Here is a 12,249-nt window from a genome sequence, read left to right on the forward strand (position 1 = left end):
TGACTTTGCTGAAGACGTGCTCCTATTCATTAAGGCGGTGTGAAATGACAGAGGGGCGCTTGTGTTCTGCGGGGCGAGGAATAAACAAGACATAAAACAGGGGGCTGTTAGCCGCGGACAGCCAATTTGTGCCGTGGTTAGACTGCGCTTAACTTCAAGTCTCTCTCTCTCACTCTCTCTCTCTTTCATTTTGTCTCTCAATCCTTTGAGTGATCTGTTTTCTTTGTATCAAATAGGTAAACTGCAGGCAGGCAATCTAAACGAGTGTTTTCCAATGGCCCCATATTTCTGCGAGAGATTTATGGTAGTGGGGAGTTGATAGTCAGGAGCTGTTGGCGTGTGTTAAGTTGGCTCTCTTGGTCTTCTCGTGGTATGCGAGGCTTGGAGCACATTCATCAAACGCTAAGCTTGATGTTTATGACATTCATCTGGCAATGCATATGGAATCCTGACACATTATAAGATCTGAAGGAGATTTAAGTTTTTATTTTGTCTGTAATTTCCACGAATCCGTTCCGCAGGTGCGTAATGCTTATCACGTTGAATATTGAGGATTTGTACTGAGGAACTCACACCTATCAGTAGTTGTTGGTATGCAGGAGATTTTCAGTGAATGCATTCATGCCTGCTTAAGTGCCAGTCGGGTTGTCATAATAACCAAAATTCCCACACTACTTATATATTGCTGCAAAACATTGAATTTTGATCAGGACAGTTAAAAGCAGAAGGATGGAAATTGACAAAGCAACATTCAGTGGACTCAGATAGTCCACCACATCTTGAACTGAATCCCAGTCTACCTAAACTGGTTGACAAAACTGGTGCCAGGAGCGACATATGGAACTATTTCACCGACAGAGCCGACAAAGACAGACACCCAACTGACACATCAAAGCTCCTGTGCAGAAGTTGCGACAAAGCTGTCCAAGTCAAATGTCACTGTCATGTTTTTTCTTGTTTGGTAGTGCAGTAGTATCAGATTTTTAGATATTATACTTATTATTGATATCAAAGTCAAAATTCTTGTAGCAAAAGCTATCCAGTCTCCCGCCAGCTTCAGTCAGAGTGGCTTTAATGATAAGATTGGACTCTAAGTGCACTTGGAGCTAATAGTCCAGGGACGACACTGACGCCAGACGTCCTCTGGTGCTCCACTCTGTCCTCATTTCTTTGTCTGTCTGTGTTTTGGCATGTGTGTGTGTTTGCGAGTGTGTTTGTGTCGGCTACCCTAATGAGTCTGATAGGTGACACAGGGATATCTGTTTTTCCGTCTGGTTGGACTAAACGACCATTTGATCTCTGTCCCAATCAGTTCTCCCCTGTGCGGTCCTCATTACTGTCAGAGACGCTGCAACCTCTTATAACTACTCACTTTATGCTCAAGACACAAAGTCACATGTTGGTTAAGTCCATTTTAAGGTTTCAATTTAGGTTCGAGTCTCACCTGTTCTCTGGTGAACAGTTGCCAGGCTTGTATATTAGTTTATAAGAACAACTATCTTCATTTTAGCAGAAGCAAGTAAGTCAGTGAGCGGACTTGTTTCCATACGGTGGAAGGCATAGTGTAAAAAGTGTGTGACGGCAGAGGCTGCTGAGCTTTCTGATAAGAGCAGGCAGAGTGACCTCGCTGCTATGGAATAGTCTGGAATGAAATGACCTGGCCCGGATCCAGCATAGTGGCCCTGTCTTTGCTGACAACAGCCATTTGATACTGAGGACAGAGGAGAGGAGAGGGCCTCTGTGCCAGTGTGTGTCCGTGTGTGTGTCTATGTGTTTGTGTGTGAGTGTGTGTGTGTGTGTGTGTGTGTGTGTGTGTGCTCTGACGCTCCCTGTGATCTAGTGTGGTTGTACTGGCCTCCAGGGACACCTAGACAGCTGGCTGGCAGGAGACTGTGACGATGAGTAAAAGAGCTCAGCAACCCCAAGTCATCCTCCTCTTCCTCAGATACCACCTCTCTCTCTTCTCTCTCTCTCTCTCTCTCTCTCTCTCTCTCTCTCTCTCTCTCTCTCTCTCTCTCTCTCTCTCGGCGTCTGATTCACCACAGGTGGACAGTTTCAAAAGCCTACTGTAAACCCGAGGCTACGACTAAAGAATCGAAGATGTGCAAAACTGACAGGAGTGAAAAGGGAATTTTTGGCTGACGATAAAAGCATTATTTGCCACTCAATCTGAGGTATCTGTGTGCACCGCTGAGCGGATCGATGCAAAAATACGTACTTTGGAGCACATTCTTTGTGATAAATGCTTTTGCTGTGAAGTTTGAGCGTCCCTTGTTTGATTTTTTTTTGTGTGCGTGTGTGTTTGAATGAAGAACAATCACGTTCAGTGTAAATCTCTACTTTTCCATGCTCTCTCTCTCTCCCCCACTGAGTCAAAGCCCATTTCGGGCTGACTGTTTTTCCTATAAATGATTCATAACAGGGCATTAATTGCGGTTGCATCTATCAGGAAGGGGAGCACGTCCCTCGTCATCCCGCCGCCCCTCTTGTCTGCGACTTAATTACTTATTGGATTGGCACTTTATTCAATGGCTTCAGTTTAATTTCTTCATTTAAAGTGTTTCGCTGAGTTTATGTCTCCGTGTCCTCAAGACCGCGGGATTGTTTGGAGTGGGCTCCTGGTCTCCGCGAAGTGAAATGAAGCAGAGATGGAATAAATGGAGGTGTTGTGGTTGGGAGCGAGACTGGAGAGGGCTTGTTCACGCCGGATTGAATCCAGGTGAGCTTTGATCTGCTGGTATGAGAGGCTGACAGAAGTGGGATGCTTGAATCACAACTTTGATTGGGCTGCCGAGTTATGTGAGAAAATGTTCTTTCTCCGCTCGGATGATGTAACCTGAATTAATTATGTATCACCTGCAAACTGTCTCGTGTTGACTGGTGTAGATTCTGCAGAGGGCACCTTAAGTTTGTTACTTAAAGTGGTGTCAGAAGGAAGCTAATTATGTTATTTAGGTTTGACACCTTGTTTGAACTTTTCTGCTGCACGCTTCAGCAATCTGGCGGAAGCACACTCTCAGATTTGGAAAGCACACATATATACACAAGTGCATACACACACACTGATACGCATGCACACACACGCACACACTGTAACGTGTTTTTAGTGTTTCCTTTTATTCCCCCCTCGGGCTACGCTCTCTTTGAACCCAAATTAATAGCCTCCTTTAGTGCGTCACATGTAATTTGAACCTGTCGCTCCGTTCTGCAATTCAATCTTAATTGCGAAGCACTTTCATTTCAAGAGTTGTTAAGCAAACGGCATGTATGACGGATGAGTCTGTGGCAGTAAACAGTGCATTAGGCCTCCTCCATCAACCCCGCTCTCTGTCTTTCTGCTGCCTTTCACAATGTCGGGAACACTCTGCTGTCACTCCAGCCAGTCAGGTGAAGAAGTCAGTAAAAGAAAATGCCGTGCTTAGCTGGCCCTTTCTTTTCTTTGGTCCTGTTCCCGCTATCCTCACACCCCGATGATGGATGGGGTTGAATTCCAGCTCTTCAAAAGATGAATTGGGAGCTTGATTCCCCATTCCCTCTCTCATGTCTTACGGTCTGATTGTTGCCCCTCTTTTTGTCACTCTTTCAACATTTATCTCTCTCTTTTATTCTCCCCCTATTTACCGTCTGTCCCCATCATCAGATGGGGCTCTCTAATTCCTTCCGTCTTTCATCTAGGGGCTCTCTAGCGGCCCTCTTTTCATTCCTCGCTTGATGTCTCTTTCGTACAAATTTCCTCGCCTTTTCACCGAGCCACTCTCTCGCTTTCTGCTCTCTCGGTCCGTCCTCCTGGTGGAATTTTCCCGGAGTGTTTTGTTTTGATTAAAAACAGACGTGGCCTGCACTTCTGAGGCGCTGTCCACCTGACCAAGCCGGGCTCAGCGAAGATGAATCACCTGCAGCCTTTTCTATCACTCCGCTCTCCTCCACCTCCATCCCTCACTCTCCCGGCTGTCGGCTCCGAAATGAAATGAGCTCCGTATACTGAGCGGTGTGTGTGTGTGTGTGTGTGAGTGTGTGAGTCATGTGCTAGCATGTGTGTGTGTGGGTACCTATGTCCTTTTCGCCAGGTTCGGTGACAAAGGTGCTAGCTCAGTTAACCGCTGGTGCTTTAGGCGCTTGGCCTCGGGGTCAGCATGTGTCTTGTGTTTAGCTCCCTACACATCAAAGGTTAAAGGTCAGACCACCTCATGTTTGGTTAATCCCTGGCAGGGTTAAAGCTATCTGTGTGGCCACGTCCATATAGAGAGACTGCTTCTCCTTTTTTTTTTTTTTTTTTTTTTTTTATCCCTTTGATTCCTTTTTCACATTCGGAGCTGGGATTGCGTTTCAGCACTACAGCTTGAAGGCGACTTAATGCACATAATACATTAGGCTGATGGGAACATTTCTCTCAAATTTTCTACCCATAATTTATATAATGGAGGGTGTAAAAGCAGTGCAGCTTGAGCAATTGAAAAGGGTTCTGCCTGTACCACAGCTGATTCGCTCACGATGCCACTGGGTATGTAGAGGAAGCAGAACTTTCCTTTCAGTTCTGTGCGACTCTTCTGCAGGATAGCTCTCTCCTAAGACGAGCTTTGCTCTGGATTTGTGTGGTAGCCGGCTAGCGGGTGCTGCAGTGCGCCCTTCCCCTCTCCTCTCCTCCCTCTTGTTTCCTCCTCCTCCTCCTCCTCCTCCTCCACATCGCCCACTCTCTTTCTTCCTCCTGGGCGCGGGACTCTAATTCCTCCCTCAGTCGGGGTCGTAATTACTGCTGCTCCGCTCGGCTCAGCTCACTTCTTTCCTTGATGGCACCTGACCGACGGGGGAAAAGACAGAGAGGAGTCAGCCTCTCTCTCTCTCTCTCTCTCTCTCTCTCCCCCTGTAGAAGATTGTCTTCTTTGGCTTGGTGAATCCTTCGTCACCCCACTCCTTCCTCTCCTCCTCCTCAAGGCTTGCGTTCAGGGCCCTATGCCTCAGATCTCCCTTTGTGTGGAATAAAAATACATGGCAAGTGTAAATAGTGTAGTTGGCCTTCTCCCCTCTCCATACCACATACTGTTCAGCTGCCTAAGAGAGATATAACCAATCCAAGACTGCATTAAAGAATAGTTTCTGTCTTTCTGTGTTTTGAGTGCAGCTGCTCTCCACCCACAAAGTCGGGGGATTTAGCTGAATTCTATTGCTGTGCATGTTTTAATGATGCAGCTACTGTCAGAGTCTCTCCGTCGAGATGTGAGGTGGAGGGGAAACGAGAGGGAAAGGGAGATCAACTGTTTTTTGGATAATGAGGGACTGAGGGTTTGAACGCGGGCCGTTGGTGAGATTCTCACCGAGCGTAGAGAGGAAGATTCAAGTCGCAGGATTAGCCCTGTAGGCCATGGAGCAGCCGAGTCTGGGACCCTTGTGTGTGTACACCTATGTGTGGGTCTGGTTCTGTTCACTGACTCTTTCTGTGCTGTGATCCCATACGAGTGGTGTCCTCTCTGCTTTGTTCATGTTCAAATGAGGGGAAAAAATACGCAGGAGGGATGCATTTTCAGGATCAGACTTGTTTTTAAGGTGTTCAAGGCTCTTGTTTCACTGATGTTTAGTTCTAGTCCATTTCCCGTCCTCCCACAACTCATGGCCGAGCCTGCGTACCATTATGTAGATTTGTGCATAAAGAATATGCAGGTTGAATGTAAAGCAGAATGTGGGTGTAAATGCACTCACTCAGACACACTGCGCTCAAACTGTGCCATCCACTCAAAACAGAGGGAGGGCATCCTTTTAACCTTCTTGTCAGATGAGAAAAGTTTTTACAGTTTACAGTAAGATGATAATTGCATCTGCTTGTCAATACGATTCTGCAATAGGCCCCTTTGCAGCCTATTGTTATATGATGAGGTATGAAGCACCTCTCATGTTTTGCCTTTTTTGCTAATTAGGGTTAGTGCACACAAAAGCAGAATAAGCTACACCAGGTATTACAACACGCTGTTTGAACTAGTTAAGATGTGCAAAACACTTTTGCAACCTCAAAGTAGGACACACCGCTCGAACACAACGATAAATCACGTGTTCTCCATGTTTGCTTCAAGTGCTGCGGAATAGATTCAGGTCCTACTCTGTCCCGGCCATTTGGCTGCTGCACAGTAATAACATGAGGATCAATATTCTGCTCGATAACTATAATGTTGGAGTGGAACTGAGGTAGCCGCTGCTGGCTGCCTGCAGACACTCCAGTCCCCCCGCTGTGCACTTCACCTCCCCTGTACCAACACCACAAACTGTAATTAGGACGAGCAGCTGCAGACCAAGTTCATGTACACACACGCGCATTTCAACAGCCTTGCCCACAACCAAACACTCATGCACCTACTGTATACACACAGAAACACACACTGACGCGCATGCACGAAAACGACCGCACGCGCATGCAACCGTGCGCGTACACACTCGCACACGCACGCATACACACACACCCAGACAGTTGGTAGTGTATCCATATTTACTCCGGTAGCAGACTGGGCTAATCAACAGCCTCAGGACTATGTGAGGATTCTGTTGGAAAGAATTTATCCCACAGCAAACACCTGGTCCAGGGGAGTAAATACACACACACACGCACGCACGCACGCACGCACGCACGCACGCACGCACGCACGCACACACATACACAGCAGGACTGCACTGCTAGGACTGCATAAGCAGCACAGAGCGGTGTGAAACACAATGAAAGGAACCTGTACCATGCTGAGGGTCTTTTAGCCTGAGACTCTGTTGTATCTCCTCATCCTGAAGTCTGTCTCACTTCTTTAAAGTCTTTTACAAGTCAGCAGTTGTTTTTTTCATTTCTTTCTTGGTTGCACTGTTTGCTGTAAATTGATTTGTATATGACCCATTCATAACAATGTAAGCACATTTTATGAAAACTGCTCTTCAAATCCAAATAATACAGTATTTCATAATAACAAGCAAATACAGTGATTCCAGGTAGAGCTACAGTATGTGATAAACTGCTGGTACAGTAACATCGGGTAAGAAAGAGTTGATGTCAGAGATTTCTGAAGCTCGGTGTATTTAAATAGCATAGTTAGCTCTCCATCATTTCCCTAAGCCAGCGGGTCAGTCGTGCAGTGTCTTGTGTTGAAGCTAACGCTGATGTATTAGCAGCCCCAGGCTGCTTTAATGGAGGTGCCATTTAATTACCGCAGAGACCCACTTGAGCTTAGCGAGCAATAAGATACACACACACGTGTGCAGACATGCAGGCTCACAGACGTATGTGGATGCAGACATGCACTCTCATGCATGTATGCACAGATTCACATACACACACACACACACACATTTATATAACATTTACAGTATATATGTGAGGGGGCATGGACACCAACCATCGTACACAACGTGTCTGCATGTCCATTAGCCCACGCTTTCTCTCCCTCTGTGGTCCTTAAGTGCAGGCCTTGTTTACATCTTAGCTTTAACCTTTTAGCCATCCAATACCATTCCTGCAATAACAGCAGTGACCTCCCCAGTAACCCGGTGAGGGGGCGAAGGTGTTCGCTGGGCTCAGAGAACAGGGAGGACGGGGTCAGAGGCCACACCGTATATAAACAGGTGTCAAGTGCTATGATGGAAAGCCAAGGACATCTGAAACTCGGTTGGAAACCCAGGCCACTGCCATAGAAAGGGAGGGAGATGAGAGGGAGAGGGACGGAGACAGCGAGAGGGAGTAGAATAACAGGGGTAATGGATGACTGTGCCTGTCAACGTGATGCCATGGTTTCAGGTTGTGGAAGTTAAAACGCCTCATCTGTAAGACTTGACCTTTTGGAAAGCAGCCTGTGTGTGTGTGTTTACTTGTGTGTGTGTGTGTGTGTGTGTGTGTGTATGTGTGTGTGTGTGTGTGCCCATGTGACTGTCTACAACAGCCATACAGCCTTCAGTCTCCTGGATGTGCTTTATTATTTAACCATTGTAATTACTGCTGTCTCACTCCCTCTCGATGTTTATCTGATCCTCCCCCCTCTCTCTGTGTCTCTCTCTCTCTCTCTCTCTCTGTCTCTCTGTCTCTCTCTCTTTCTCTTGAATTTAAGGCAGAGTAGTCAGGCATACACACATACACACACACACACACACATATATCCAGTGTAGCTGCCTTCTGTCTCTCCACTCTTCTAATCTTAATTAAGTCCTTCATAGTCCTCTATCTGTCTCTCTCTCTCTCTCTGTGCGTACGTGTGTGTGTGTGTGTGTGTGTGTATGTGTGTGCGTGTGTGTGTGTGCGTGTGTGTGTGTGGGTTCAGAGGCTCCAGAGGCAGCAGTCCTTCTGATAACAGTATGAGGCTGATGAAGCAGTCAAGAGGTTGCTATCCCTTCCTTGCGCTCCAATCTGGAACTTTGTTTTGGTCTTGCAAAACTTTCACAGCTCACCGCAGTGCGCCTTCCCCGCTTCTGTCTGTGTGAAGTGGTTATCAACAGGCGGCATCAGATCCAGCAGTGAAAACCAAATTCTCCTAATTAAGCTCCAGTTACTCGTAACTGAATCAGACAGTTAAATCAAGACTTAGCGGGAAATAGGTGAACGAGCAAGTTAAGAAACAGCAGGGATTCGCAAGCTCAGTTAATCTACAGACAAAGCACACACACAAACACACACACACACACACTGTATATTAGTACAGTAAGTTTTCTTAACATGCTAGATATTTTTCTCCCTCAGGGAAGTCGGGGAAATAGCTCTAATTAGGAGCAAAGTGCAGCCTGTGGCTTTCCAGTTTACACCCACTAGTTTATACATGATGAGGTCTTACTGTAACAGGGAGCTGATGGTGAAAACCATTTTCTCCTCAGCCACATGAATTGTAACATACCACGATCCTCTTTCTTGTTATTCCAAGGACACACTACACGCCTTTTAGCTAGATTATAGCCGCAATTTGACCATCATGAGCGATTTTCAAGATCAGACAGAGCCCACGCCAGTTTGGGGCGGTCGCAACGGTCCGTCTGCACAGAATATCTTGTAGTGTGTGAAGTTTAAGGATGTTAATCTCTTGCCTCCCAGTGGAATCTGAACATGTCTTGACGTCCTCCTGTAGTGTGAGCCGCTCAGCGACTCAAATCTGAATGGAGACTGGCAATAGCCAATGAGAGTTGAGTACAAGCTTAGTAAAAAGAATACAGGGAGTGTGTGAGCTTGTGATTTGTGGGGTTATGCGGTAATATAATCACAGTCTTTACCTTGTGGTCAAGTGTGTGATGTCCAAGTCATGTAGTGTGTCCCCGGCATTAGACAATCCTAACGGTATATTGTGTGTGTCAAACCACAACTCTGCAGTGTATTGCAGTGTGCTGAGAATTCAGATGTAGGATGTAGGATATGTGGTTCATAAAGATTTACGTGAGTGTAGTGAGTAGTCCTGGCTTTGTTTGTCTGACTGTCTGGTATGGAAGCTTCACCACAGGAGAGCGGTGTGTGTGTGTGTGTGTGTGTGTGTGTGTGTGTGTGTGAAAGAGAGCGACTCCAGAGGCCACGGACTAAAGAGTTTATGAGAATTCTTCCCCCTCTCTTGTTTCAGTGAACAAAGCCTGATCCCGCTCTGACATCGGAGATTATGGGCTGTTTTTTGTCAGAGCGGGACATTTCCCGCTGCTCAATCCTAAATTCTCAGCTTAGCTCCATAGAAAATCCTTTTTACTTCATTTGTCTACCTGTCTTTGTGGCCAGAGAGGATGTTCAGAGTCCCAGCATCAAGGCAGAGGAACTTTGACCTGGATGTCTCTGGACCCGGCAGGTGTCCTGTTCAGGACCCGCCCGGCCTGTCAGGGATACTGTCAAGGGCAAAGTGGCGACGACAAGTTCTCTGCTGAGTTCCCATTTCTGAAGCGCTGCATCACTGCTAAGGAATAGCGACATGCTGTCCTGTTCCATATGAATGCGTAGTTGATTGTGTGTCTACTCCGCTTCTGATAAGTCGTATGCCGGAGCAATCTGGAGTCTGCGGGCAATAATTGATCCCCTCCGCTTCTCTTTTCATTTTTGGCGTTTTGTGTGGTCGTGAAGGAAACAGCAGAAATATCACGGCAATTGACGCCACAGGAGGGATGGAAAGTCTGAACCGCTCTTGCAGGTTGCCTTAGAAACCAACCAGGGCTATTTGTTCCAATTTGCTCTGTGGCGTCGAGATCAAATAGCCTGGAACCCAAAGTGCTCTCTGCTTATTAGCTTCCACGTTTGGTTTAACTCGCCAAAGCGTACATTTATCTGATCTACATCTATATTCATAATTTACGGCTGAATATATTTGGGCTCTGTTTTCTGCTGCTGCTTCAGTTGTACGGGCTAGGGCTTTTTTATGTGTGCCCTTTGGGACGTTTCAGCTGTAATGAACTTAGTGGTTTTTGTTGTGTGGTTAGGCCTTCAGTCAGTTGATGTAATGAAATTTGCTGTGGGCATCTTGCAGTTCCGTCTCCTCTTTTTCCTCCAGCCCCAAATCCCATGGAGTCTTCGTTTAAATGCCGCTCCTGCTCCGCCTTCCCCGCTCCATTGAAAAGTTGGCGGTTTGTTTACGAGAGCGTGAGCAGCTCTTTGTGGCACTCCACACTGCTTATGGAAAGGAGGCGAGCTACTAGTGAAAGACTCACCCCTCCCCCTCCTCTCTCTCTCTCTTTTTTTTTCCCCCCAGAAGCAGTTTGAAAAGGACAGACGGCCCTCTCAGCCCCATCCCTGCACCCAGAGGATGGTGGGCCAGTGATGCCTAGCTGGTGAGTACGCTTTCATCTTTCTCCTACCTGCTCCCATACTTTTCATGTCACTTCTCTGACACGTTCATGCATTTCATTATTTTATTTCACACCTCTGTTCTTCTACCTGAATTTCTGCTTTTCATTTGCGCCACAATGTATTTCTGTGATTTTGTTTCATAATTAGCGCTCTCAACTTTTGAATGCACACTCTCAAAAATGTATTTTTTTGGTGTGTGCAATTGTGCTGTCGAACACAGAACTTGTTTTTTCTTTGTTTTGCAATTGTCCATCAAACTTCCATCTAGTCTTATGTATATCTCTAGGATGGGGGATTGCTACTCCTCTTATTCTTTCTCTCTCTCTCTGTCTCTGTTACTCTCTCTCTCTCTCTTTCTCTCCCTCCCTATATATAATATCTATATATAGATATATATATATATATATACATATATATGCCCTATCTCACTTTATCTCCATCTCTCTCTCCTTCCCTCCCCCCAAATCTTGGTGGCCCCTGTAGTAAAAGTGAGGCAGTCTTTTATGTGAAAGCCCTTTATTCTGACTGAGAGAAGTGATTTGAAAAGCAGCGTGAGCACGGCAATGGAGGCGGAGGAGAGGAGGACAAGCAGAAGAGGAAAAGGAATGGGTGGGGGGGCTTCATACAGGCTGCTAATGGAAGAGTTTTACCTCTCCATCTCTCTCTCTCTCTCTCTCACTCTCTCTCTCTCTCTCTCTCTCTCTCTCTCTCTCTTCAAATGTGAATCACTGAATCACTTCAGTGAAGACAGCCGTATGCCTAATTGGTCCTGTGTGGTGAAATCATTGCTCAGATCAGATGTGATGCGAGTGCACAATTACCTTGTGGCATCGCCTCCACCGTAACAGATGGGAGTTACACAGAGAGTCTCTGCAGATCAATAGATCAGCACATTCCAATTCTTCCTTCCTTAAGGTACAAAAAAATGATGAGTAGTGAAATCAGTGACATTAGGGTAAGTTTCATAAGCGGATCAAACCCATTGCATGAATGCCGCGTTGTTACCTTTATTGTCACCCTAGCCATTTTCAATGCTATTTCATGTATAGAATCAGGTATTGTGTGTTAATTTAAAACTTACTCAGTTATACAATAGATCAAGTTTGTAATTCATGAAGTGCAGCAGAATTCAAATTACAAGCGTTTTGAAGCATAGTTTCAAAGCAAACAGGCAAAAACTGTATGACCGAGACATTCAAATGTTATTGTGTCAAAAAGTTATTGGCCAGTGTGGTGGGTGGCCCTCATTGACTTATCCACCAAAGGCACTTGGCGGGTGTTCATTTCAGACCCTGGAAACAAGTATTAATCAGCTTCCAAATTTAACAAGATGAGGACCAGCTTTATTACAAATTTTAAAAAGTAGTCCGCAGGGTTGATCAGTTGATCATGGTGGGAAATAAACACAGAGCTGTTGCATTTTTGGCTGAAGGAATGCTCAGACTGGGCGCAAACATTTAACTCATCTAACAAACTCTTACCGCCAAGACCCA

At 46.0% G+C, this 12,249-nt stretch overlaps 1 protein-coding gene across 5 annotated transcripts in view; it reads left to right on the forward strand.

Moving 5' to 3' along the window:
• sema5ba (sema domain, seven thrombospondin repeats (type 1 and type 1-like), transmembrane domain (TM) and short cytoplasmic domain, (semaphorin) 5Ba) overlaps window positions 1-12,249 on the forward strand; it is a 116,915-nt gene that overhangs the window by 13,556 nt on the left and 91,110 nt on the right. For 3 of the 5 annotated variants that reach the window (XM_078286242.1, XM_071919584.2, XM_078286244.1), the window contains exon 2: window positions 10,659-10,737. The exons of 1 other annotated variant lie outside the window; for it this stretch is intronic. The gene's annotated coding sequence lies outside the window, so the exon portion shown is untranslated. The remainder of the gene's footprint in view (window positions 1-10,658; window positions 10,738-12,249) is intronic. One more of the 5 variants, XM_078286243.1, reaches the window with a different exon arrangement.

This window comes from Centroberyx gerrardi, chromosome 10 (assembly GCF_048128805.1).
Source record: "Centroberyx gerrardi isolate f3 chromosome 10, fCenGer3.hap1.cur.20231027, whole genome shotgun sequence".
Classification (NCBI taxonomy): Eukaryota; Metazoa; Chordata; class Actinopteri; order Beryciformes; family Berycidae; genus Centroberyx; species Centroberyx gerrardi.